The sequence below is a fragment of the Mus musculus genome, chromosome 7 (assembly GCF_000001635.26).
Source record: "Mus musculus strain C57BL/6J chromosome 7, GRCm38.p6 C57BL/6J".
NCBI classification, from domain to species: Eukaryota; Metazoa; Chordata; class Mammalia; order Rodentia; family Muridae; genus Mus; species Mus musculus.
Genome location: NC_000073.6, coordinates 36,253,580 through 36,278,815, shown reverse-complemented (window position 1 = coordinate 36,278,815; position 25,236 = coordinate 36,253,580).

Genomic DNA, 25,236 nt, shown 5'->3' with positions numbered 1-25,236 from the left:
AACTACTGCTGTTGGAGACACAGACAGGAGTCACACTCAAGACATGCCCTAGGGCTCACCATTTATGAAGCACTGTACAACACAGGCTTGAAACATCCTGTTGGCAGAGAGAAGCACCAAGCCAGGGGGGGGGGGGTTGATTTAAGTTGAGAGTGGAGGCATTGTCTTCCAAATGATAAAATCCAGAGTGAAGACATTTAATTCCAACTTTACCTTTAAATTGTCAGGTTTTTGAAAAGTCAGTTGAACTTGTGGTTTTCATCATCTATTCACATTCCCAGGGTCTGTCCCAAGCTCCTCAACATTCTTGCTGACACAGAGGCAGGACTAAGGTGCCCTGGGGGCAGCATGATCATCGTAGGCCAGGCAGAGGTTGTCAGCAGGGTGGTGTCAGGCAAGGCTGAGACTTGATACCCCAGGGAAGGGGGATGCCTGGGGTGTGGGGGGAGCACCTTCTCAGAGGCAAGGGGGAAGAGGAATAAGATGAGGAACTTAGGAGGGCAGACTGGAGGGCGGGGCAACATCTGGAATGCATAAACAAATAAAACAATAATAAAAAAAGGTAAACAGGCAGATGTAGCTTGTCCTTTTCTATGATATTCACAAGCTTCAGGAATACCTGTGAAATCCCTGCAGAATCCTTGACTTCTGTTTAGGTGCCTCAAGACTAAGCCAGGCAGTTAGATAACTCTGTCTGATAAGGAGTTTTGATGTCTGAAATAGTCAGAAGCCTGTAACAGTGCCAGCATTATGAGCATCCCCATATATGTTTGTTTATATACATATCCACTCAGGTATGTATGGAGGACCTACCACGGGAAAGAGGGGCTTGGCTCCCCCCCATGTATGAGCTTCTTTCCTATGTCTGGACTTGTTCCACATTACCAGAGGACCCATTGCATTGAGGACACAGAGCCAACCATTGTATGAGGGCTGAAACACCACTGAGCATCAGTGTTTACTTTCTTAATTAAAAAAAAAACCAAACAAACAAACTCATAACGTATTAGAAAAACAAAGAAACCACCAATGTAAAAACCATGACTTGGGATGGCAAGAAGAAAGATGCACGTGACAGAAGCCCAGACTGGAAGAATTGTCTGTACATTCAACTTGATCTGTGCACAACTGCCTCTTCTTCTTCTTCTTAACTATATGTTTTATGGATATCAAGCCAGGCCCCAAATCAATGGCTTTTAAAATAGTTGGCATGTAGTAGGCAAGCCTTGATAACCATCAGGCTTGTGCAAGCATCAGAGATTGACTGGTGAGCAGACTACTGGATGGAATGCTTCCATCATATGACTAGCACCTGATAGGCCTGACCACCTGACTCTTATCATTTGTACCCTTGCACCCTTGCACAGGATAGGGGCCTCTTCCCATGATAGCCTCAGAACAGAATTGAGGTCAAATGTCCAGTGTTCTTCAAGTCTCTGTCTGTTCCATGTTTCTTACTACCCCAGGGCCTAAATCAAGTCCTCAGTAGCAAGCTCTCCCCTTCTTTAGGAACACAGTGGATTTCATTATGCCATTTTGCTACAAATACATCATTGTACTTTAATCTCATTCACCCCATCACTTTCTCTTGTTCACCCTATCCTCCTACTGGTCCAGTTCCTCCCTGCAAGTCATTCCTTCTCCTACTAAGATATGCTATTTAAATATAAAGATACGGGATGAAAGAAGGCACATGGACAATGTGAATGAGAAAGATGATAAAGTTGGGTGTAGAAAATCCCAATACAAAGGCTATTTGTAAAGATAAGAAGCGGCATGTCCTATGGATTAAGTATCAATTCACCACGAAGACAAATGTACAACCCTAGATGAATGTGCATACAATGAAGCTTTGAACCACAGTGAGCAAATATTGACAAAAAGAGTAGCAGAAATAAATTAATTATAATGGAAGACTATTCTTTCAAGTGGTTGCTAGAACAAGTAGACCAAATGATATTTAAAGAAAATGCCATCTGAATGTTATCAACCAACTTAACCTACTGAGCTGTATGAAACACAGCACCCAAGTGCAAAATGAATACTTATCCAGCACATGAAGCATTTCCCTAGACAGAGCATCTGCTGAGAGGTTAAAAAAGATTCAGTAGACATTAGGCACTGAAATCACATTTCTCTTGCTATAAAAGAGTTTTAATTATTATCATTAAATTTGATACTAACAAACATAAAATATGCATTTTAAAACTCCATTGAGTTTGCAAGTCTAACAAAGTCCTCTAAAATATCCAATAGTTCAAAGAATGAACCATGATACAAATTATAAAATGTTTTAAGTGGACTAATAATTAAAAAAAGACATTTTTAATACCTGTAGGATATATCTAAAGAAGCTCTTCCGATAATTTTATAGCTTCAATTCTTTAGAAACATGGAAGGTTTTTAAAAAGAAAAATCTAAATTTTCAACTTAAAAGACTGAATCCCCCAAATAATAATAGGAGTAAATTATTAAGACAATCAATAACATAGGTATTTCCTCTGAAATGACAAATACAACTAAAAGACTCAAGTTGGCCAAGGACAAAACCATTACTAATAGCAGAAACAAAGGGTGAGACATTACCACAGGTCCTACAGACATCAAGTGAACACTGTAGAGGTATGTCCACAACTTGATTGACATGGAAACATTTTTGAAACATCTAATTATTCAAGTAAATCCAAAATACAAAGAAAATATATCCATTCTTGTATTTGTTGAAGAAATTAAGTTGCCATTAAGACTTTCCCACAGGGAAGGATTTGTGACGAGGTGGCTTTATGGGTAAAATTTAAATCTGTAGAATAAGTAATATCAGTCTTTCAAAATCTTTTTTCCTTTACATTTTTTGAAGCAGTATCTTGCTGTGTGTTAGCTATTCTAAAACTAGTATTTTTTTTTTAGAGAATGGAGTTTTAATTTTCTTTAGAAAAATAAAACTTGTTGGATTTGTTTCATATAGATTTGAACCAATAAACCAATTTGAGAAGAATCAACATCTTGAAGGTATTAAGAATTTCATCTCATGTTGATATAAAACCTGTACAATATTTGGGGGAATAGCCAAAGCAGGAGGATCAAATGTTTAGAAAAAGACACACCAAAGAAGTCTTTGTTGTTGTGTTGTTTTACAATAAATGAAGACTATTACAGAGAAGTAAAAGTGGTCAAAAAATGCAGAGACCAAGAGACCTTCAGTGCCCTGCACCTAAGGTTCAGGAAACACTGTGGAAAGTGGGGTGGAAAGATTCTAACAACCAGAGGATCATGACAGCAGCTGCAAGCTGTAAACATGGCAGGGGTGCTACACTCATGAACTCTTGACTCTATGGATACCTAAACAAGACCTGCAAAATAACACCGCCCATTGACATCCCACCTGTAAGAGCAGTAGGTGATAAACAATGACCGAGGGAGGGAGAATCCATTTTCTCCAGGACTCCTAATAGGTCAGCTCTGAGCACATACACATATGAGTGACACTAAGTGGACTCAATGGTATATGTGTGGGTGCAGGGGTGGGGAGTGGGGGGTGGTATGTGGTGTGTGGTGTGTGATGTGTGGTGTGTGGTGTGTGTGTGTGTGGTGTATATGTGGTATGTATGTGGTGTGTGTGTGGTGTGTGTGTGGTATGTATGTGGTATGTGTGTGGTGTGTGTGTGGTGTGTGGTATGTGTTGTGTGTGTGGTGTGGTGTGTGTAAAAACAATAAAGAAAGAGAGGTCATGAGTAAATGGAAGTGGAGAGTTAGTGTGGTGAGGAGAAGGATGAGAATTATATAAACACAGTACTCATGTATGAAATCCTAAAGTTTCAAGATATATTATGGGTGATGATACAACAAAAAGCTGTTGCAGCCATTATTATTTGAGGATGAACGATCCCCTGCTGCATGTATTTGAATACTTGGTCCCCAGGTGGTGTTGTATGGGGAGACTGTGGGAGAGCTGAACAGTGAGGCCTGGACAGAAGAGGAAGTCTCTAGGTGTTAACATAATCCAGTCTTCAACCTGCTTCTCGCAGCTTCTTGGCCCTGCCACTTCCTGGTCCAGCTTCCCTTCATGCTCCTGTGCCATGCCTCTCTGGCCATGGCAGATCACATTCTCTAAAGGCATAACCCAAAGTGAACTTTCTCCCACGTAAGTTGCTTCTCTCAAGTACTTTGTCATAGAGAAGCAAAAATAACTAACATGGTGGTTTTGATTCAAAGACAAAAAGGTCACTGGAACAGATTAAAGAATCTGGAAATAGATTTGCATCTGTCAAGTCAGTAGATGTTTGATAAAGGCTTCAAAGTGACAGTCTTATCAAAATAATAGTCGTTTGAGCACGAAGTTCTGAATTATTTCTGTCTATACAGAAAAAAAAAGAGAAAAATCTGAAAATAAAACTGGCTGGTTTTGTTCCTACTTCTCACCATCGAAGATATTTCAGAATAAACTGAAACCCTGGGTTCCAGAAAAACAATAAAGGACATGACCTAAAAGTAAGAAAAAAAAATTCCAAAGCAAAACTAAAAGTTTTACATACAAAAGAAAAACACAAAAGTTGAACTCTACCAAAATTGAAATCATAAATTCATCAAAAGAGAAAAATTATGGGGAGTGGAGGGTTGGCTCAGCAATTAAAAGCACTGCCTGTTCCTCTAGCGGAGTCAGGTTCAGTTCCCAGCACCCACATAGTGCCTCACAACCATCCATTATGTCAGTATCAGGGGATCTGATACCCTCCTCTGTCCTCTACAGACACTGTATGTACATTCAGGCAAGTGCTAATACACATAAAATAAATAAATATTTTAAAATAACGTGTAACAAATTAACGTGATGATCAAAGACTATGGAGGATGGAAAAGGATTTGGATTTAGAATACATAAAGTTGGCCGGGTATGGTAACACATGCCTTTAATCCCAGCACTCCAAAGGCAGTGAGTTCAAGGCCAGCCTGGTCTACAGAGCAAAGTCCGGGACAGTCAGGACTACACAAAATAACCCTGTCTTGCAAAAACAAAATGATAAAGTACATAGACTATATAAAGTCCTAATAAGACACACAGCACAATATAATTAAACAATGCATCTGAACACACACAAGTGAGAAAGCTAAACTATAGGATTAATCACTACACACCTGAAAAAATATTTAACATCAGTTATTATCAGGGACATCCTAAGATGCCCAAGGTACCACTTCAAACCTTAAGAATGCCGTGCTGGGACAAACTGAGGCTGTTTGGGAGCTGATTCTCAAACACCAGTGGCCCAATCCAGCATCCACCCTTCAATATCTAAGAGATTAAACACAAAGCATCTGCCTTGTATAGAATAGGAGTAACCACACCAGCCGTAAAAGGGGGAGACACATCAGTTGCCCATCAGCAGCTCGAGAAACAAAAGAAACTATTTTCTTTTTTTTTTTAAAGATTTATTTGTTTATTTCTTGTATGTGAGTACACTGCTGCTGTCTTCAGACACACTAGAAGAGAGCATTGAATCCCCATTACAGATGGCTGTGAGCCACCATGTGGTTGCTGGGAATTGAACTCAGGACCTTTGGAAGAGCAGTCAGTGCTCTTAACTACTGAGCCATCTCTCCAGCCCCAAGAAACTATTTTCATCCAACAGTTTTGTTGCTCAGCAATAATGTGCTTAACCACTGACAGAGGCAGCAGTGTGGAGAGATCGCAGCAATTCAATTCTCAAAAAAGGAGAAAGACAAAAATAGAAAGGAGTGGTGTCCTGGCCATGTGGCTCCACACAAATAAATCTCTAAACAAACAAGCAATAATAACAACAAAATGTTTTTTTTTAAATGTGTGATACAGAAGTGAGAATGGTTGCCTCTGGTGAGAGAGGGCAAGAATTTGCCGGGAAGAGTCATGAGAAGTTTTCTGTGAAACGGGAGTGTTCTGTGTTTTTTCCTATAGATGTAGGACACCCTGTAATTTTCAAAACAGATCTAACTATATGGGTGGTGTCCACCCACCTCTCTGTTAAAAAATTTAAACTCTTCACTGATCATTTTATCTCTTGCTAACAATCTCCTATTTTCTAATCATGATTCTCAAAGAGGACACCCATGGCACTGACCATACAAGACAATTTTGCAGATGCCAGGAGAAGAAGAGGGTAAAACCCTGGTTGATAGTCTTTGACTTTTTACTATGCTCCACTCTAGAGGATAAGGCTGGAGGTCCAAGAATCCAGGTCTAGCCTGGGCTACATAATGAGAATCTCAAAATGAATAATATCAATCCATTTTTTTCTCTCCAACAGTGTTCTCTTGTACTTGCAACATTGCATTGTGAGGAGAAAAAAAAAAGAGGTAAGAGTCAGGAGGACTTTCATCCAAATTCATAGCTCAGGTTAGGCCCCAGGTGAGTGGTTACAGCAGCTCTCATAAACGCAAGCAGATAAAACACATTCCTCTGAATTGTTTAAACACTTATCTGATTTGAAAGGTTATCAATATTTTATTAAATTTTGGTATGGTTGGTCCTAGCTCTAAGTGCTAGCTGGCTCATACACTTAGAATAGCTAAAGTTCACTGAAATAGTAGCTACACTGTATTCACTCCACAAGGTCCCTCCCATCTTTCTCTGCAGTCTAGTGAGGATCCTTGTCTGGATTCTTAAAACTCCAGGGCTCTTGGGCAGAGAAATTCCTACACAGGGAAAGTAAGTGGTGCTCAGAAGTTACTTTGTATTGCTGTGATAAAAAGGCCATGACCAAAAGCCACACATAGAGGGGGAAAAATATATTGTTTTGACAAATGGTTCCAGAAGGAGGGTCTACAACAGCAGGGGACGAATGGCAGCCAGGGAAGGAATCACATGGAGAGATCACATCTTCAACCACACTCGAAGCAGAGAGAGTGAACCGGAAGTGAAGCAATGAACTCTCTGAGCCCACCCCCAGTGACGCATTTTCCCCACCTCCTAAAGATATATAAACCTTCCCCAGACAGCACCACATACTAAGGACTAAGAGTTCAAACCCGTGAGCCTACAGGGATGTTTCTCGTGTCAGTCCCCTCAGACACTTTTATGGTTTCAGCAATACACATCCTGTAAAGTGCGATTTTGCAAAACTCCAAAATCTCTGACATTCCATGACTGTGAAATTCCTCAGAGCAGGAGAGAGAGAAAGAGTCCCCTTGGGTTTGGAGGAGCAACGTTAATGTCTGGATTTCTTCTATACAAGGTTTCCAACTTCATTAATTCACAGTGTGAGAGCACCAGAAAACAATAAAGAAAATAGCTTGGTGGCAAAGAGCTTGCCTTGCGTATAAGAAGCTGTGGGTTCAATTCCCAGCACACAAATTATAAACCCTGTAGAGGTTAATGCCTGAATTCCTTTTTTAAATATTTGTTTTATGTTTGTCTATGTGTATATATGTATGTGCACATGCATGCAGGTGCCTGTGGCTGCAGGAAGAGTCAGAGCCTCCTGAATTCTGGTTTTCTGAGCAATATCGCAAGTGCCAGCAATCTCTCCAGCCCCACACTCTGCGCTTGTACGTGAATTTCAGCAAAGAGTCCGTCCCTTATTCTCAAAAGGAAAACGTAAAGGGAGGACCCAGAATCTATTTTATTATACAACCAAATCTCACCATCCTCAAACTCTAATATTAATGGAATAAAAATTAACTTCCTATATGAAGAGAAGTTGGCCACAAGCCTCTCTCTTAGGTAACCCTTTCATGTGCCTATGGTTTGGCTCAGGACTTAGTGTCTTCCAAAGCTTTATATCTGGAGGTATGGTCTTTATAGGGTAAAGTTAAGTAGTGAGACTCATGGGAGAAGGGCCTAATGGGTCCTAGTGGGTCACTGGCTCTGGCATGAGTTGCTAACTATGAGGTGACCAGCAGGGGTCTTCATCAAGGCCAATGTAACCCTCCCTGGCCTTTCAACATCTACCATGTGGAACCACATTACTAGTACCAACCCTTGAGTATTTTGTTGTACTCATGGAAGATGAACTGATATGGAAGTTCACAACCAGTACCTATCTCTCGAGAATCTATCACCCATCCATCCTTGGTCCTTTGAAATGAACTGGGATTTAAGTACTAAAGACTCTGCCAGAGAGCTATCTCTTAACAATTGGCAAAGAGGCTTATAGCTTTGTCGTTCCCAAACATCTCAGACTCAGTGCTCTCTCTGATCATTTAGGGAGGTTAGCTTATTCTGCACTCAGCGTTATAGGGTAGGAGAAGAGATAGGTGACTACCTACCTCCCCTGACATTTAATAAACACAGGCAATTGCAACCCTCCTGCTCTCCACAGCTCCTTGCCTGGAAAACTCTGGTTTGGCTTGCCTAACAGTTATTACAGTTACTTTGGCCAAATGATTCTAAAAATGCATATGGGCCATGGGGATCTCATCCCACCATCATCCAAACTCTCAAACATCCTGCCTCTCCTCCCATCTTCCTCTTCTCTCTTACCATCACAAGCAACTCTCCTCCAACCCCAAGAGATATGAAAACCAAGGGCAGTGCACATGTCTCTGGGGAGCTCGAATTGGGGGAGAGGTGGTGGTATAGGGTGGTCTTAAAATTCCTGATATTTTTGTCAGCCAGAAGAGTCTCCTACAGTATCACAAGGCTGCAGCAAAGTCAGTGGGCATCTAATTCAGATCCCCCAGACCCCGACACCTCTTACTGCACCAAGATTGCCAGGAGTGTGTCTGTCTTCCACACCTCCACCTTTCCTGTCCCAGCCCCACAGTGTCCAGCCTGGGGACCCTGCTCCCACAGAGCCCTCCCCACCACTGCCTCACAGCCAAGTTCAGCGCTGGCTTCCCTTCTCCAGGCATGAAACAATTTCTCTCTGAGACAGGCAAAGAACATAATGAATGAACAAGACCTTAAAGAGAGAGAAAAAAAAGGAGAGTAAACCATATTTTTCTTTCTTTCCAGATAAAATAATATACCAGTGTGTCTGAGTCTCCTGTGACAGAGTTAATGTCCAGGAGCCAAAGAAAAGAAAGATCTGCTTTCTCCCACTAATGTTATAGAAGTCACCAGCCCCTTTTGCTGGCCAAAGGGCCACAAAAGTCTCTCTGGAGTGTAGGGACCCAGGCAAGATCTAGGCATAGGCAGTACTGGGAGAAAAATTCTTTTCTTTATTTCATTTTATCCTTATTCCTTAAGTACAGCCAGAAAAATATCGGTAAAAATTAACCTACAGCTTAATGGTTTATGTAAGAATACCTTAATAAAAATATGTTGGCAAGGGTATTGAACTGCACAATTAAACCCCTCCCATTCCACACTTGCCCGTCTAATTTCTGTCGAAAGCTTATTCAGCAAACTAAAATGCCAATGTTCTCTTTCAATTTCCACTTCTCTGAACCACTAATTCACGAATAAGAAAGGATTTGTTTGTATTATTAGCTGCCTGTTGAAAGAGGAGTTTTAAATACTGGAACCCTGAGATGCTTCAAGATCCCCCCCCAACTATCTAAAGGGAGGTTTTGATTTTTTTTCTCCCCTTCTGTAAGCTGTGTTTGATTTACATCAATTAGGTCGTCCCCATAAGGTATCATATCACAGGAAGGCTAATAACCCAGAAATAACCTCATTAAATGAGACAGCAGATCGGTCTAAACAGAATGAACTCTAAGCAGAAAAATTAGTGACCTGGAAAGAAGCAGGGAGAGTTAATGGTAGCGCCAAGGAAAAGGAAAAAAAGCATTCCTGTTAGCCAGTGTGAGGGGGACTCACTGGCAATAAAGTAAAAAGACAGTGCGAGCAGAGGCACAGGCTTTCCTTGTGTTTTCAATCTGCTCAAACCCTGGAACATGCGATTAATTTTCCTCTGTTACAACCAGACTGGGGGTGGGGCGCATGCATGTATTCCTGTACATTTAAATACCAAAAAACAAAAAAGGGGACCCCTCCTATACCAGATATCTTAACTGCATCCTGAGTATGGGCGCTTGTGACTCAGCCCATCCTTAGAAATCTTTCTCAGGTGTGACTTCCTCTTTGACCATCACCCACCTAACCTAAGCATAAGCTTTTTCTTGCTGACATAAAGGCTCCACCCCTAAGCTAGGCACAAGCCACCAGGGATGCAACCAGGGATGCCACCAAGGATGCCACCAGGGATGCTGAGCTCTCTCTTTCTGCCTCTCCATGTTGACCCCAGATGTCCCCTGCTTCAGTGGCCACCCTGTGGGTATTTTGTAAACACATATTTTCCCCAAGCACCAACTGTTTTCCTGGAGGATTGCATACATGTGATTTGCTTTAAAAAGCATATCGCCTCCAAAAGTTAAAAAGAGCCAAATGTGTACATCAGGAGGAAGACATTTTATAACTGCAAAAGCTGGGAGAAGGTAGAAGGAGATGCTTCCAGGCCTTCCCTCCAGGTGCTGCTACCTGAGAGTCTGGCTCCCTGTGGAGACCCTAGGAGGCTGCATTCAAATGGCTTCTAGCTCCTGAGTCCCCAAAAGGGATGCTTAAATGTAAAAAACAGACTAAGCATCAAACATAGGTTGGTTTGACTGAAGGAACACTGGGTTTGTAGCTCTGTGCTTGTAAACCTCCCAATCCCAATCAGCCCTCACTGGAGCTCCCCACTGGCCATTTCTGAGTAGGTAAAGCTACCACCAAGAAATTGCCTGTGTTAGTTTTCTGTCTCTGTGACCGGATACCTGGGGGAAAAAACCTTAAAGATAGGAAGGTTGATTTCAGCTCACAAGTTCAGAGGTTTCTGCCCATGGCTGGTTGACTTACTCTACTCCATTGCTATCGGAGCTGAAGCAAGGCTAGAAACAGCATGTCAGGGAGTTTGTGGCAGAGCAGAGGTGCTCCCCACATGGTGAGCCAGAGAGGAGAGAGGAGAGGGTACAGTGGTACTCAGTGTCCCATAAGGTACACCCTGCCTGTCATCTGCTTACTTCAAGTAAACCCCACCTTGAAAAATTTCCACAAGGCATACAGCACCATCAGCTGGGTTGATGGTTGGTCCTAGTTGTCAACCCAGCTGGATTAAGAGGTGAGTGATGAATTGCACCTCTGTGTGTATTTGTGGGACATTTCTGGAGATGGTTGGCATGTGGGACAAAGGATGGAATAGTCCACCCTGAATATGGGCAGCACCATCCAATGGGCTAGAAGATGAGATGGAAGGATGTAGAAGAAGGTGTGTGCGCATGTGTACAAGAACCTTTGTTGTTCTTGTTGCACTGAGCACATGTATCTGTAGATACTGACACCGTCCACTGGCACTGGACCCACCTTCAACCTGAGATCAACACTGGTGACACCCCAGAGAGCTTCCAATCTTATTGAGATTGCTCAGGACCCCAGGGGCCTGTGCTGGGAGGTCTGTTTCTCCAGGATACAGTTGGCTAATGGATTATCTAAGGCAACCAAATTGCCTATCTTAACATACAATATATTATACAGTATTATTGTATGATATATATTCATAACATACAATATATTACACACACACACACACACACACACACACACACACACACACACACACACTATTGGTTCTGTTTCTCCAGAGAAGCCCAACTAGTGCTGTACTATATGAAATTTTGGGGAACATTTAAGTCCATAACACCAACTCTCCAGAGACCTGAGCTTTAGAGAATTCTCCAAGAAGCAAGACGTGCACAAGGGCGAGTTTGCTCAATCTAAGGGTAGAATCAGAAAAGCTGCCTACAATATTGTAAAACATACAGAGTCCCCCCGTGTTCTTCCAGCCTAGAGCTCCCCAAATCCTTGCAGTCTCCAAAGTGAAAACCATCTTTGTGTTATCTCAATGACCTCACCTTGGGCTGGCAAAGTAGCTTAAGGGTCATGGCTGGCCAGCAGAAAGAGCAGCCCCAACCCCCAACCTTCAGGCAGGAGGGGGAGACTGGGGGTTCTTTTATGTCCCACGGGCAATGATCAAAGTCACTCAAACATAATTAGTGACTTCCAGACTCTCAGGAGTTGAGGGTCACACACTCCCCGAGAGAGAATGTGTAGTATGGCGTGACTCTGCAATAGGCTCATCCTTTGATGGTTTGGTCTACACCTTATGGTGCTGTTTTGGAGTCTTTAGGAGGTGGGGTTGGGCTGGTGGAAGAGAGTTACTACAGGCAGACTTTAGATTACACCTATCCCTGGTTCTAGCCTGTGCTCTCTGTCCTGCTCCACCACCCTGTGAGGAGTCTCCTCGGCATGCTCAGGTTCTCAGAGACAGAACTGCTCAGTCGCCATGCCTTCCTCACCATAGTGGACTGAAATCTGTCTGAAAGCAGAAGCCTAAGTAAGCCTTTCCTCTTGCCCTCTCCGTGTCCTTCTGAGGTTATAACCTGACACTGGGTTGAGGTTTAAGGAGAAATAAAGAAAACACAAAGGTAGGTGGCTCTGAGATATGACAGATCACTTGTTCCTTCCTGTACCGATCTTCTTGTCTTTTGTTCCCTCATATAACTTAGGCATACAGGTGGCTCTGAGTCTTGGTGGCCTGAACAACATCATACTCCTGTTTGAACCTAGACTTGTTTTCCTTTCCCTAATAATCAGATGTGACCCAGTGTGGTGACCTCTCCATGGAGCCAGGTTCATCCCTGCCTTTCTAAAACCTCACATCTCAACCAGGCTTTATGGCTTGCATCTGAAAGGTCCCACCCAGGATCAAATGTTTTAACAACTGACTTCCAGCTGGAGAAACTGTTTCTGGGGTGCTCTGCTACATAACTAGCAGTTCTGTGTCTTCCTTTGGGCATGATAGTCTGATCCTGCTTCCTGTCATGTCTGACCTCTCTCCTGATCTGCTAAAATGTGAACAAGCTATGCTGCCAGCTCCCATTGTCACAGGCCCAGCCACCATAGCATCCGAAATATCTCACCATGATGGGAGGTATCCTTTAAAGCTGTGAACCCAACCAAGCCTTAAGTTGCTTCTGTTGGATATCCTCTCATGCTGACAAGAAGATCTACCAACAAAACTTCTATCTTAATTGATACAGCCTGAAACTCCAGCTCCCCTCTATGTCCTGGAAGTCCTTCAAGGCTCTGTCTAAGGGCACTCTCAATCAACCAATCTTCTTGGTTAACTCTAGACTTGAGGCCCCTCCCCTTCCCTTTCCTTTGTTCCTTAACTTGTGGGAAGGTGATTCATACATGGGCTGCTTCTCTGGGATGTGGGCTGCGTGACAGCTTGGTGAAGGAGACTTGGTAAGGGCAGTAGCCCAGTGAAGTGACTAAGCAAGACAGCTGTGCTACTGTCACCAAACTAAAACAAACAAACAAAAGTAAGAATGAAGAGTTTTAGTGTGAAATGACACAAAATTGCTAACCAACTCCACAATCATTGTGAATATAAGTTAGTCTACTAGATTCTGCTGTCCATCCGCCTCATGTCTCTTGTGGAGGCCATATGCTCCCTCCACGAAGACGTTGGCAGCTTTCTGGGGATGGACAGCTGTCTTCTCCCACACCCCCACCTGCCTGCGAAGATGGTGCACACTAAGGAAAGCTGGGGCATATTTGTCCGGATCCCAAGCTCCTGCCACCACTACTAGGGACTATGTTGTCTTTGTTCATAGCATCCTTAAGGTAGAAAGAGCAACTCTAAAGTACCCTGCTCCACTCCATGATGACTGCCGAGAGCTAAGAGCTTCTTAAGAAGATCCGTTCCAAGCCATTTGGGCTCCTTCTATAAATAAAGCCTCCTCCGACAATTTTGGAACAGCATATTTATTTACCTGATAGATCATAACAGCTCTTTCAGTGCCTTTAGCCCTGGTAGGTGATCTTCAAGCACTTAGCTCCTTTGCACTTAGTTAGCTCCCTTTTCTAGGCAGCAAAATGGAGTTTAGCCCCTTGAACGAGCTGGCGCTGATGGGATGCGGTCCTCTTTGCTGTGGACTCGCTCTGATAGGAGCCATTAACACAGAGGCAGCAGGTGCCAAGGGGAAATGATTAATCAGAAGCGTCGGATGGTTCCCAGCCAGCACACGCATTTCTAAAGTGGCTATTGGCTGCAGGAAAGACAAGGATGGAGGAATGGGTATGACTTTTTCAAGACACCGGGAGAGAAAATGTCCCTCATATGAGACAGACCGTGCAGTGTGTTCCTTTCTGAGTCTGGCTTATTGCACTTAACATGACAGTCTTGATTCCATCCATTTTGCAGACAATGATGATATATTCTCAGTCCTTTTCACATGCCAGGCTGTCTCTATGTATCTATTGATTCTGTACCTTGAATATTGTGACACAGTGAAAGTGGGTTTGCAGGTATCTCCGTGCTGTGTTGACACAGGTTCCCAGAAGCAGGGTTAGATCAGAGTATATTAAGCAAAGTCCTCTAAAGGAACAGAATGAATGGGATGAAAACATGCATACACACACACACACACACACACACACACACACACACACACACCACATAAAACACTCACACAAAAACACGTACCGGACTTACACACTTGCAGATATAACATACACACAACATGCACACACACTATACAACACACACACACACACAAACAAACTCACACACTAAATATACAACACCTCTTACACACACACAACATACTATACCACAAGCACTCACATACACAAGTATATACTATACCAGACACACACACTCACAGGCACAACATACAAACAAAACACTCACACAGTACCATATCACACATACTCACACACACAAACTCACATGCTATATATACCACACATCACACACACACACACACACATACACACTATATACCATACCACACAACACATACAACATATATATTATATAAATATATATGTGTGTGTATATATATATATATATGTATATGTAAAACCCTCTACAATCCCCCCACTATACATATATATGTGTGTGTGAGTGTCTGTGTATGTGTGTGTGTGTATAAATAATCACACATGCATAAAGAGGACTATGTTGGTGGACTATTCCTGTAGAAAAGGGAGCATTGTGTGTTGGAGGCTAGTCTGGACCATGAGACTCTATCTCAAGAAAGACAACACTGACTTAACTTCACAGATTGTTTCTTTCCAGAATCTTCTTGACATTTTCAGACTGCATCTTGGTAACGTGAACAATGAAATCCAAGTAAATGATAAGGAGGGCCTACTGTGTCCGTGTTCAGCTTCGTTGCTGGTGCTTGAACAAGCTTGCAACCTTGACTGATCTGACATCAAAATGAAAGGAAAGGGGCAGGCTTGGTGGTGGAGTTCAGGCCCCAGGTCAAGAAAGAGGAGAAAGACACTCACACAGAGAGAGTGTGTGTATGTGTGTGTGTGTGTGTGTGTGTGTGAGAGAGAGAGAGAGAGAGAGAGAGAGAGAGAGAGAAGGAAGAGAAAGAAGGAAGAGAGAGAAGGAAGAGAGAGAAGGAAGAGAGAGAAAAGAGGTGGGGAGAAAAGAGAGAGGAAGGGAAAAAGGGAAGGAGGGAGATAGGGACAAGAGGGTGTGAGCGAACTGGAGAAGGTAGAAGATGCTGGACCATGGACTCCAATTCCTCCCAATGTGATCCATTGCTCTCTCCCACATACACCGCCCAGAAACCCTGTCCTCAAAGCTCTCAGACCATGGCCCCATCCTCCTCCAGACCTCACTTCCTCCTTTCACCCCAGAGGGAAGAAGCTGGACTTCAGCACTCTCTGTCTTCTCTCCCACCCATTTTTGATTCGCACACCCAAGTAGGAATGAATGCATACTCGACAAACACACCTGGAAATAGTGTCCCAGACCTCCGCAGAGACCAGCAGGAAGGAACTCAGCCTCTGCCAGGCCGAGATGCTCGCATATCTTCAAGGCAAATGGGAGTGTGGGCTGGCAGGTTCCTACCTATTGATTTGTCAATGGAGGAAACAAGACCTGAGAGCCCTCTTTTTCTGCTGAGGTCACCACTTATTCCGGAAGAGGCTCTTGGCATCAAAGCATGGCATGTGAGCTTCCCTCGGATGGCAGGGCAGAGGAAATGTTAGACACGCAAAGAGAGCAACTTGGAATCTGAGATGAATGAATATTTTAGATGCAGAGGCCCGCACTCCAGGGCTTAATCGCTGCTTGCCACAGGATGAGCCACGTAAACAAATTTGTATCATTAAAACCGGAAACCCTACTTTCTGTCTCATTCCTTCTTCCAGAATGGAGCCTATGGTTTCCCTATCCTAGCATCCTAGGGACAAATCTAAACTCAGAATTTTATTAATGATGTTCAAAGGATTGGATCAATTTTTCCATGGACTCAGAACTTGGCAGGAAACATATTAGACTAAAAAACTTTTTTTTTTTTAATGAAGAGAAAAAGTAAACTTGGGACATTGTGTTCCTCAACATTGAGATTTTTCTCCTCAGATGAATCTGAAAGAGAAACAAACACAGAGAAATCATCAGAGGTCATTTTGCGGACAGATTCCTCAGTCAGGAGTCCATGAGACTTGTTCCGAGAAACAGGATCTCTTCATCACACCCCTCGGAAAGATGACTCTGGCATTAGTCAGCCCAGGTGATAAGAACAGATGTCTGGAGGCTATATAGCTGTGTTCCCAGTTACTTCACGTTCCCTAGGAATATCGCTAAAAATGGCAGGAAAGAAACTCATTAAAGGGGTGAAAACACAAAACCATTATAAGATTCGTTTTGCTTTTCATTTTAAGAAATTCAGGGGGTGAGAACGTGAGTACGTGCATGAGTGCATGGGCACATAGGTGGGTGGGTCCGTGCGTGCGTGCGTGCGTGCGTGCGTGCGTGCGTGTGTGCGTGTGTGTGTGTGTATGTGTGTTGAACGTGTATCATGGCACTCACTTGGACGTCAGAAGACAACCTGAGGTGTCTTTCAGTCCTTGCCGCCTTCTACCTTGCTTGACACAGGAGCTGCTCATCTGACTCCCCCTACATACCCAGCACTAGCTGCTCTGATGCTTCCAAGAATTCTCCTGTATCCACCTCCCATCTCCCTGTAGCAGCACTGGAATTACACAGGCTCCTATCTGTGTCCATCTTTATACGGTTCTGGAAATCTGAACTCAGGTGTTCATGGCCTGTGCAACAAGTCCTTCACCCACTGAGCCAACTCCCTAGCTCTGCCTTACTTGGTGACACTGTTTAACCAATTGATTTTTAAATAGGACTTTCCCTAACCTATGTGGAACTTCAAAGGTCTATGGTGAGACCTTTAACTGGAAGAGGGTACCTTATAAAAGCTAATGTGTGGTTTTTAATATTACAATTCTTCCTTCCCTTTCTGCCCATCAAACATTCTCATATACCTCTCTTTACTCTCTTTCAAATTTATCGCCCCTTTTTTCATTAATTGCTGTTACATGTATATCTCTCTATACATATATACTCCTAACTATCACCTGCTTGGTCTGTAGAATGTTACTTTTATGTATACATTCAGGGCTGACCATTTGGCACTGAACAAACGGTGGTGTGCCGTTCCCCACGAAGATCACCTCTGCTCTCTCGACTTTCTTCAGTTGCCTTGGGACAGTCATGTTGGTGAGGCTCAATTGGGTGTAGCTTCTGACATTACTAGGAGACATTCTCACAGCAAACTCCCTAATTCTCTGGTTCTTTGTTTCCCTCTTTTGCAGTGTCCCCCTGAATCTTAGTTGTGGGAGTGTCTTGTGTGTGTGAGTATATATTATATGTGTGTATTATGTGTGTGTGTATTTGTATGTGTAGGGTTAGTGAAAGGGGTAGGGGTGGGGTACAGGTAGGGATAGAGGTGGGGATAGGGATGTGTGGGATGGATCCCTCAGCTTCACCTTTACATTGATTGTGATTTTCTGTGATGGTCTTTGTCTGTGGCAAAGAGAAGTTTCCTTGATGAGGGGTAAGACTGCAGTAATACTAATATGTTAAAGAGAACCCTTCAGACTATACATCATAATTAGACTTATTTCATTCATCTTATAGTTGGCCTGGAACTACAGCCTAGAGCTCTGAGCCCAGGGGGTTCTCTGTCTAGATGTTCTCTGAGGTCAGTTCTACCTATCAGAACCAACTCTTCTTAAACAGACTCCAGTCTCTTTAGCTCTGCTGGCATCCTCCAGGCTCCTTGTCTCTTTGTGTTCATCAGTTTCTTGTCACTGTGACAAAACACATGACGTCAGCAACTTAATGGAAGTAAAACTTTCACAGTGTTGGAGGTTTCAGTATCTGAGGTAGCAGGTAGAGGAGTTCACATCACGATGGCTGTAAAGCAGATGTAGATAAATAGACAGACAGACAGACAGACAGACAGACAGACAGACAGAGAAATAGATAAGATAGGTAGATAGATACATACATAGATAATAGAACTATAGATGTGATAGATGATTGATAAACAGATAGATATAGTTAAATATATAATAGAAAGACATATAGATGATAGATGATTGATGGATGGATGGATGGAGAGATAGATAGATAGATAGATAGATAGATAGATAGATAGATAGATAGATAGATAAATAATTGATTGGTAAATGGATAGATATAGATAATATAGATGAAAGACATAGATAGATGATAGATGATTGATAGGTATAGATAGATAGGTAGATGGATAGATAGATAGATAGATAGATAGATAGATAGATAGATAGATAGCCCTTTGCCCCTTTCTATTTCATTCAGGCTTCCAGCAAATTGGATGGGGTTACTCATTTTCAGAATGATTCTTCTCCTCACTGTTAGTTCTCAATGGACACCTCTCCATGAATACATCCAGAAGTCTACTTTACCAGCCAAACAAACTGTCAATCAAGGTTAATCATCACTGCCCTCTGCACATGTCACCAGCATTTGAAGAAATGCCTGTTATTGCTCTAGCCTGTACCCCAGACTGTCAACTCCTTCACCCTAGAGGTCTTCAGATTCTATCCCTAATACCTGGAGAAGAGAGAGAATGAAAGCAGCATCCAGTGGAATCAGCCTGTCTGGGGCCACAGCGGCACCCAACCCTGGAGATTACAAGTTATGTGGAAACTGTTTTCAGTCATGTATAGGCTGAACCATAGGTGTGCCCAGTTGATGGTGGGTCCCTGTGGGAACAGGTCTGGGCCAAACTTGGAGGGGGTTGAGGTGGGGTTTTGCACCTGGGGCTGGTTTGACACAGTAAGCAGGGAATCCGAGAGAGTCTTCCCATGGTGTAGTAGATGGAGATTCCCCTAGCAGCTTCAGGGCTGCCCTCCCTGGGCTGCTGTGAATAAGTAACTGCAGGTGCAGATAAGAGAGATGTGAACTCCAGGAGGAAAAGAACAGAACCTGGAAAAAGCTTCCAGAAATAGTCTGACATGCTAGTCCTCAATGTGAGCATGTAAACTCTATGGAGGGCTGGCAGACCCTCTCCAGGACAAATGTCCCTCGTTGTCCTTGTCCCTGGTTCTCACCAAGCGTCTCTGTAAACAATGGGCATGACAATCATTGGTTTGAGAACTCAAATCTAGCCTGGCCTCTCCTTCTCTATGACAAGTTAGTGATTGAATAAATGGCATGTGGCTTCACTAAGAGGAGCCACTCCTGCACACAGCTTCTCCAAAGTCCTAGCCACTCCCTGATCTCACCCAGCCCCTGTGATAAGCCAGGAAGGAAGTGTGGGGCTGATCTTAAGGAGAAGAAATAAAGATGGAGGCAGTGTCGGTGGCAAGAAGAGAGAGTAAACCAGTCATCAGAGCCATGGCCGCCCTCAGCAGTGTTCAGAAATCCAAGAACTCCACAGAAGTCTGAGCACCGTGCCTGGAGAGTGAGAATCTCTGCCCAGCATCTCCCAAGAGCACAGCAGTCATTGCTGTTGCTGTACACTATCTGTTCTAAAGAGACAGTAAACACACTCAACTATAACAGACACCAACTCATGGGCTGTGTGTGTATGTTTCCATGTCTTCTCTGTATCCCAGGTCTTAGCAGCTCACACCGGAGACACTTGGCAGCACAGTGGCTCAAGTTTGTTTGACTTGGTTTTATTTGTTGTTTGTTTTGATCTTAAGTACTTTGGGTTTCAATTTTCTTTTTTTTAAATATTTACATATTCAGAATGAGATATATTAAAGCTAAGACATGTCTAAGCATGAAATGCACTTATGTAGTATGTGCATATAAATAGCCTGAAGGCAATTGTATAGTAGGGCTTTAGTCAGCTTGCATCTTGACTGCAACCCTTCTCAGGAGGCCAGGTATGGGGTTTTCCTGCTAGAGCATCATGCTGACACCAAAAAGGGTTGGTGTTTTGAGCACCTCAGATTTTGGAGTTTGCTGTTAGAGATGTTGAACTTATAAGCTACATTACAGAGAAATAAAAGTAAAGAAAGAAGCTGTTATTATTTCAATTTGTTATCATTACATTTCATTTTATCTATTTTTTTGTTTGTTTGTTTGTTTGTTTGTTTTTCGAGACAGGGTTTCTCTGTATAGTCCTGGCTGTCCTGGAACTCACTTTGTAGTCCAGGCTGGCCTCGAACTCAGAAATCCGCCTGCCTCTGCCTCCCGAGTGCTGGGATTAAAGGCGTGTGCCACCACGCCCGGCTCATTTTATCTATTTTATTTTTATATAGTTTTATTATTTTTAAATGATTGACCAATTCATTTATTCATTAATTTTTATTTTAGTTGTGCAAGTATCTGCCTGTAGGCCCTGCACCTTCTGCATGCAGTACCCAAAGAGACCAGAGGAAAAAAATGGATTCCCCTGAGGAGTAACAAGAGATTCTGAATGACCAAGTGGATGCTGTGAATCCAGTCTGGGTCCTTCCCAGGTTGTGTTAATTTATTTGTTTATTTGCTTGTTTACATTCAGTCTTCCTACTTTGTCCATGCTGGCATTCTTTCCTGGACTCTAGTGATTCGCCAACTTCTGTCTCTCAAGTGATGCCATGATAATCACCCTATATATACCATATATACCATACATACCATACATACCATATATACCATATATACTATATGTACCATATATACTATATACACTATATATACTATATACACTATATACACTATGTACACTATATATACTATACACTATATACACTATATACATACTATATACACTATATATACTATATACACTATATACACTATATATGCTATATATGCTATATATGCTATATATACTATGCTTGCTTCCCCTTGAAATTATATAGCCCAATGATCTAAGTACCCAGGGTCCACATTGAAAAACGCCCTTTAGTTTTTCTATTGTTCAAATAATCCAGTTGTGGCCACCATGGTTCCTTCTGTAGGGCAACGATTAGTCCATGTGACCAGCCATGCCAGTCAGAGTCCCTCTTCTGACACGCTGTACAGCTGTGGTGGGAGCCAAAGGCAGAGTCCCCAACTCCATGACCTGCTTTACAAATCAATAGGAAAACAGCTCCGGAACCCAGCCACTGGCTAAGCACCATGCCTCTTTCTTTTTTGACTTTTTGTTAAAACTACTCAGAGTTAGTTTATACTTTTGGAAAGTATGGTAAACCCCGTGGGCTGCGCGCCATCATCCAGCTGTGAGTAAGTGTTCACGGACGTGCATGAATCATCGCTCCCCGTGGGAGAGAAGCATGCACATCACACAGCCGTGGGCACAAAATAGGTGCTTGCTAAACACCCAGGCCCACAACGTGTGTTATCATTGGCCGGTGAGTCTAGCTGCAAAGCGGAACATTCTAGATCATCTAGAGCTCGCTACGTGAGCGCTCAACCTAAATGGGTGAGAGTTGAGTCACAGAGAATTATGTTTTGCTCAGTAAAGGTTGCTTAAAACAAAAGCCCATTTATCTGCCTGAGGAAGACGTTTAATCAATTTACATGAGGGATTTCAAAATTAGTCAGACTGTAATGAACTATGAAATACTGATTAATGCATTTCTGCAGTGTTTGATTAGAAACTTAACATGGATGTTAACACTTTTATTTTTTTTTACCATTATGCTATTTGTATGTTAATATTTGGGTTTGATTTACAGGTTTTATGTTCCAGCCTATGGGCAGCTGTACCCACTGCTTTGAGGCCTGTGGTGAGGAAACAGCTTTGAGGGGGGATGTGGTGGGAAAAACTGCTCAGTTGTAGCTAAAGAGGGAAAAAGAGCTAGGAGACTGGGGTCCCACTGTCACCCTCAAGGGCACTCCCCAGTAAGCAGAAGGCCTCTCACAAGAACCTACTTCTTGGAGTCTCCAACAGCTTCAGGTCTTTAACAGTCATGAGACTAAGGAACATTTCAGGACAAATTAGGCAACCCATCTCATCTACCTTGACCATCCTCATATGACAAAGGATCATCTGAAAGAATTAAAACAGTCCAAATGTTTTGTCTCTACTCTTTGTGTCTTTGTGTCTTTGTTTGTTTTTTGAGACATAGTTTCCCTATGTACCCCTGGTTGTTCTGGAATTCACTATGTGGACCAGGATAGCCTCAACCTCACAAAGATCTGCCTGCCTCTGCCTGCAAAGTGTTGTGTGCCACCAGTCCCAGCAATCATCCTAATTTGAACAAGGCAGACACGGGTGGATTCTTTTGGTCAGAATCTAAATAACAGCGACAAACCAAGAACATTATCTAACTCTTGACTGAAGAGAATCAAAACATTGTAACACAGTAGAGGCCACGGTTTTAACTTTGGAAGACACATCTGAAGACTTTCATGTGTGTGTGTGTGTGTGTGTGTGTGTGTGTGTGTGTGTGTGTGTGTGTGTTTCATAGGAAGAGAAGGGGACCCCTGTTATATACAACTCGGATGTCTTTTCTCCTGACAAGATCAGAAGTCAGAACATCTGGTTAAAGCCAGATGTATTGGTGCACACCTGTACTCACAACCCCACCCCACCCCCACTCCTCAGGCCAAAGCCAGAGGACCAGGAACTCACAGACAGACTGAGCCACATAGCCAGGACCTCTGTCTCTAAGAAACAAAGCAAAACAAACAGAAAACCTAAACCAGCAGCTACCACTGGAGCCGTAAATGGGAAAACAATCAATTGCAGGAATTTGATCAATTAAAGCAGTCACCTCTAAGTGCTTTGAGGCAGCAGATCCCATTTGCACACATGCAGAAGGCTAAGAAGAGGAGGAAGTTTCCAAAATGTGTTTAAGGATTTGAAGGTGGATGCCAAGAACAGATTTGTAAAGCTACAAGCTGAGTCCTAGCCGTGAGACACGGGACAGTAGTGCCTGTCACAAGAAACTTGGAAAAGCCCACTGTCACACAGCATGACAATCCCACTGAATATAGGGGTGGCCGCATTCACATGGAGACAGCCAGGACACACTCGCAACCGTGCACACAAATGTATACAGGGAAAGAGTTGCCACAAGGGTAATCATTATCTTGCGGTTAGATTTTTTTAAGTCTCCTTTACAATTTTCAAAAATCATTATTTTGCACAATCACCATGATTCTGATTCATTAGCAAGGCATACTTATTAAGACCTTAAAATAACCAGGATGCTGGACATGTAAAAACATGCTTCTTGCTGTCATGACAACTAACTAACAACAATAACGCTCACATCCGAATGACTGGAGGAACAAAGTTACCATGCCTGAATATAGATAAGTTAATTATGGAATCGTCAAAAGAACAACAGCTCTGTCAATGTGAAGATGATTCTGAAATAATCAATCATAGCAATCTTGTTTGGTAATTGGCTATTTGTTGCCAATATGGAATCTACCTTCAGTCTGCCTGGGAATCAGGCAGGCTCTTCAGCCAGCAGAAGGGGGAGAAGAAAATCTTCCAGTTTAGGGCTGCTGGTTGTCAGTGGCAACAAATAGTGGAAAATTGCCATCTGGCTTCTTTTTTTAAAAATGAGATTTGAATAATCAATTTAATAATGGATAGAGCACTTGCTTACAAAAATAATCCATTGTCATTGCTTGGAATGGAAAAAAAAACAAAGGAAAAGAAAAAGAAAAGAATGAAATCCACCTCTGGGGCAGAAGCCATAACTTGACCCCAGCATCACTGAGAAAGCAAAAAGGCTTCGACATGCCGTGCTACGAGTTTTAGTTTCACTCATGACTTTATGTGAAGTGGAGGCTAACTCTTGCTTCTGTGTCCTTAGCTTTCCTAATGCTGTATTTTCTAATCAGGACACAATCTACAGAATAGTTTGCTTGCTACAAGCATTCGGCTCCGTAAATGGTTAGTGAAGGAGACGCACAAATGGGAGATTTAAAAACACATTTATTTTCCCATCATCATTGTAGCACATACAAGACAAATGAGAATACATCTGGCGCTCTCTCTCTCTCTCTCTCTCTCTCTCTCTCTCTCTCTCTCTCTCTCTCTCTCTCTCTCTCCATATATATATATATATATATATATACATATATATATATATGTATGTATGTATGTATGTATATATATATACACACACATACATATATACTATACATATATATACACATATATATACACATATATACACACACATACACATACACACATTTATATATGGTGTGTGTGTGTGTGGTGTGTGTGTGTGTGTGTGTGTGTGTGTGTGTGTGTGTGTGTGCGCCCAGGTCCTGTACACAACTATATCAGAAGAAAAGACTGCTTAGGTCAGGTGAGACCAAGGAGCAAGGAGTAAGCTACAGTAGGACAGATGGGATGGTCCAGAAAAGAAAAGGCACCTGCTGCCAAACCTGACAATCTGAGTTTGATCCCCAGGATCCACGTGGTAGGAACAGAGGACTGACTCCTGCAGATTGTCCTCTGACTTCCACATGTAGGGTATGAAATATGGCTTACCTACATGTGCATACATACGCATGTACACACTTGCATGCATGGACATACACACACACACACACACACACAAATAATTGTAATCAAAACCATAGAGGATCAGGGTGGCTCACTGATTTTCATGATTCTAAGAAATATATTCCCAGCCCAAGCTCAACTGAGAATGACAACTTCTTCAAGATGGCTTCCATGGAGCTCTGAGGCTAATCTATTGAAGCAGAAGAATGCTCCTGGGGCCAGAAAGGCTCTAAGCATATTGCTATACACATTTAAAAAACCAGGATGTGCATGTCTAAGATCCTATTGACCTCAAAACCCTTTAATCTGTTATTTCCAACCAAAAGTCCATGCAGTTTGCAGGAGAAGTGATGGACAGACGCCAGACCTAGCCACTTTTGAAAACTGGCATCTGGGGTCCAGCTTGGAATAAAGCCATCTGTGAGACTTGAAGGTGGGGCTTCCTCCACCTTGGTGGCTTAAGAGCCATGGGTCTTAGAGCAGGTTGTCCTGCCAGCCCCA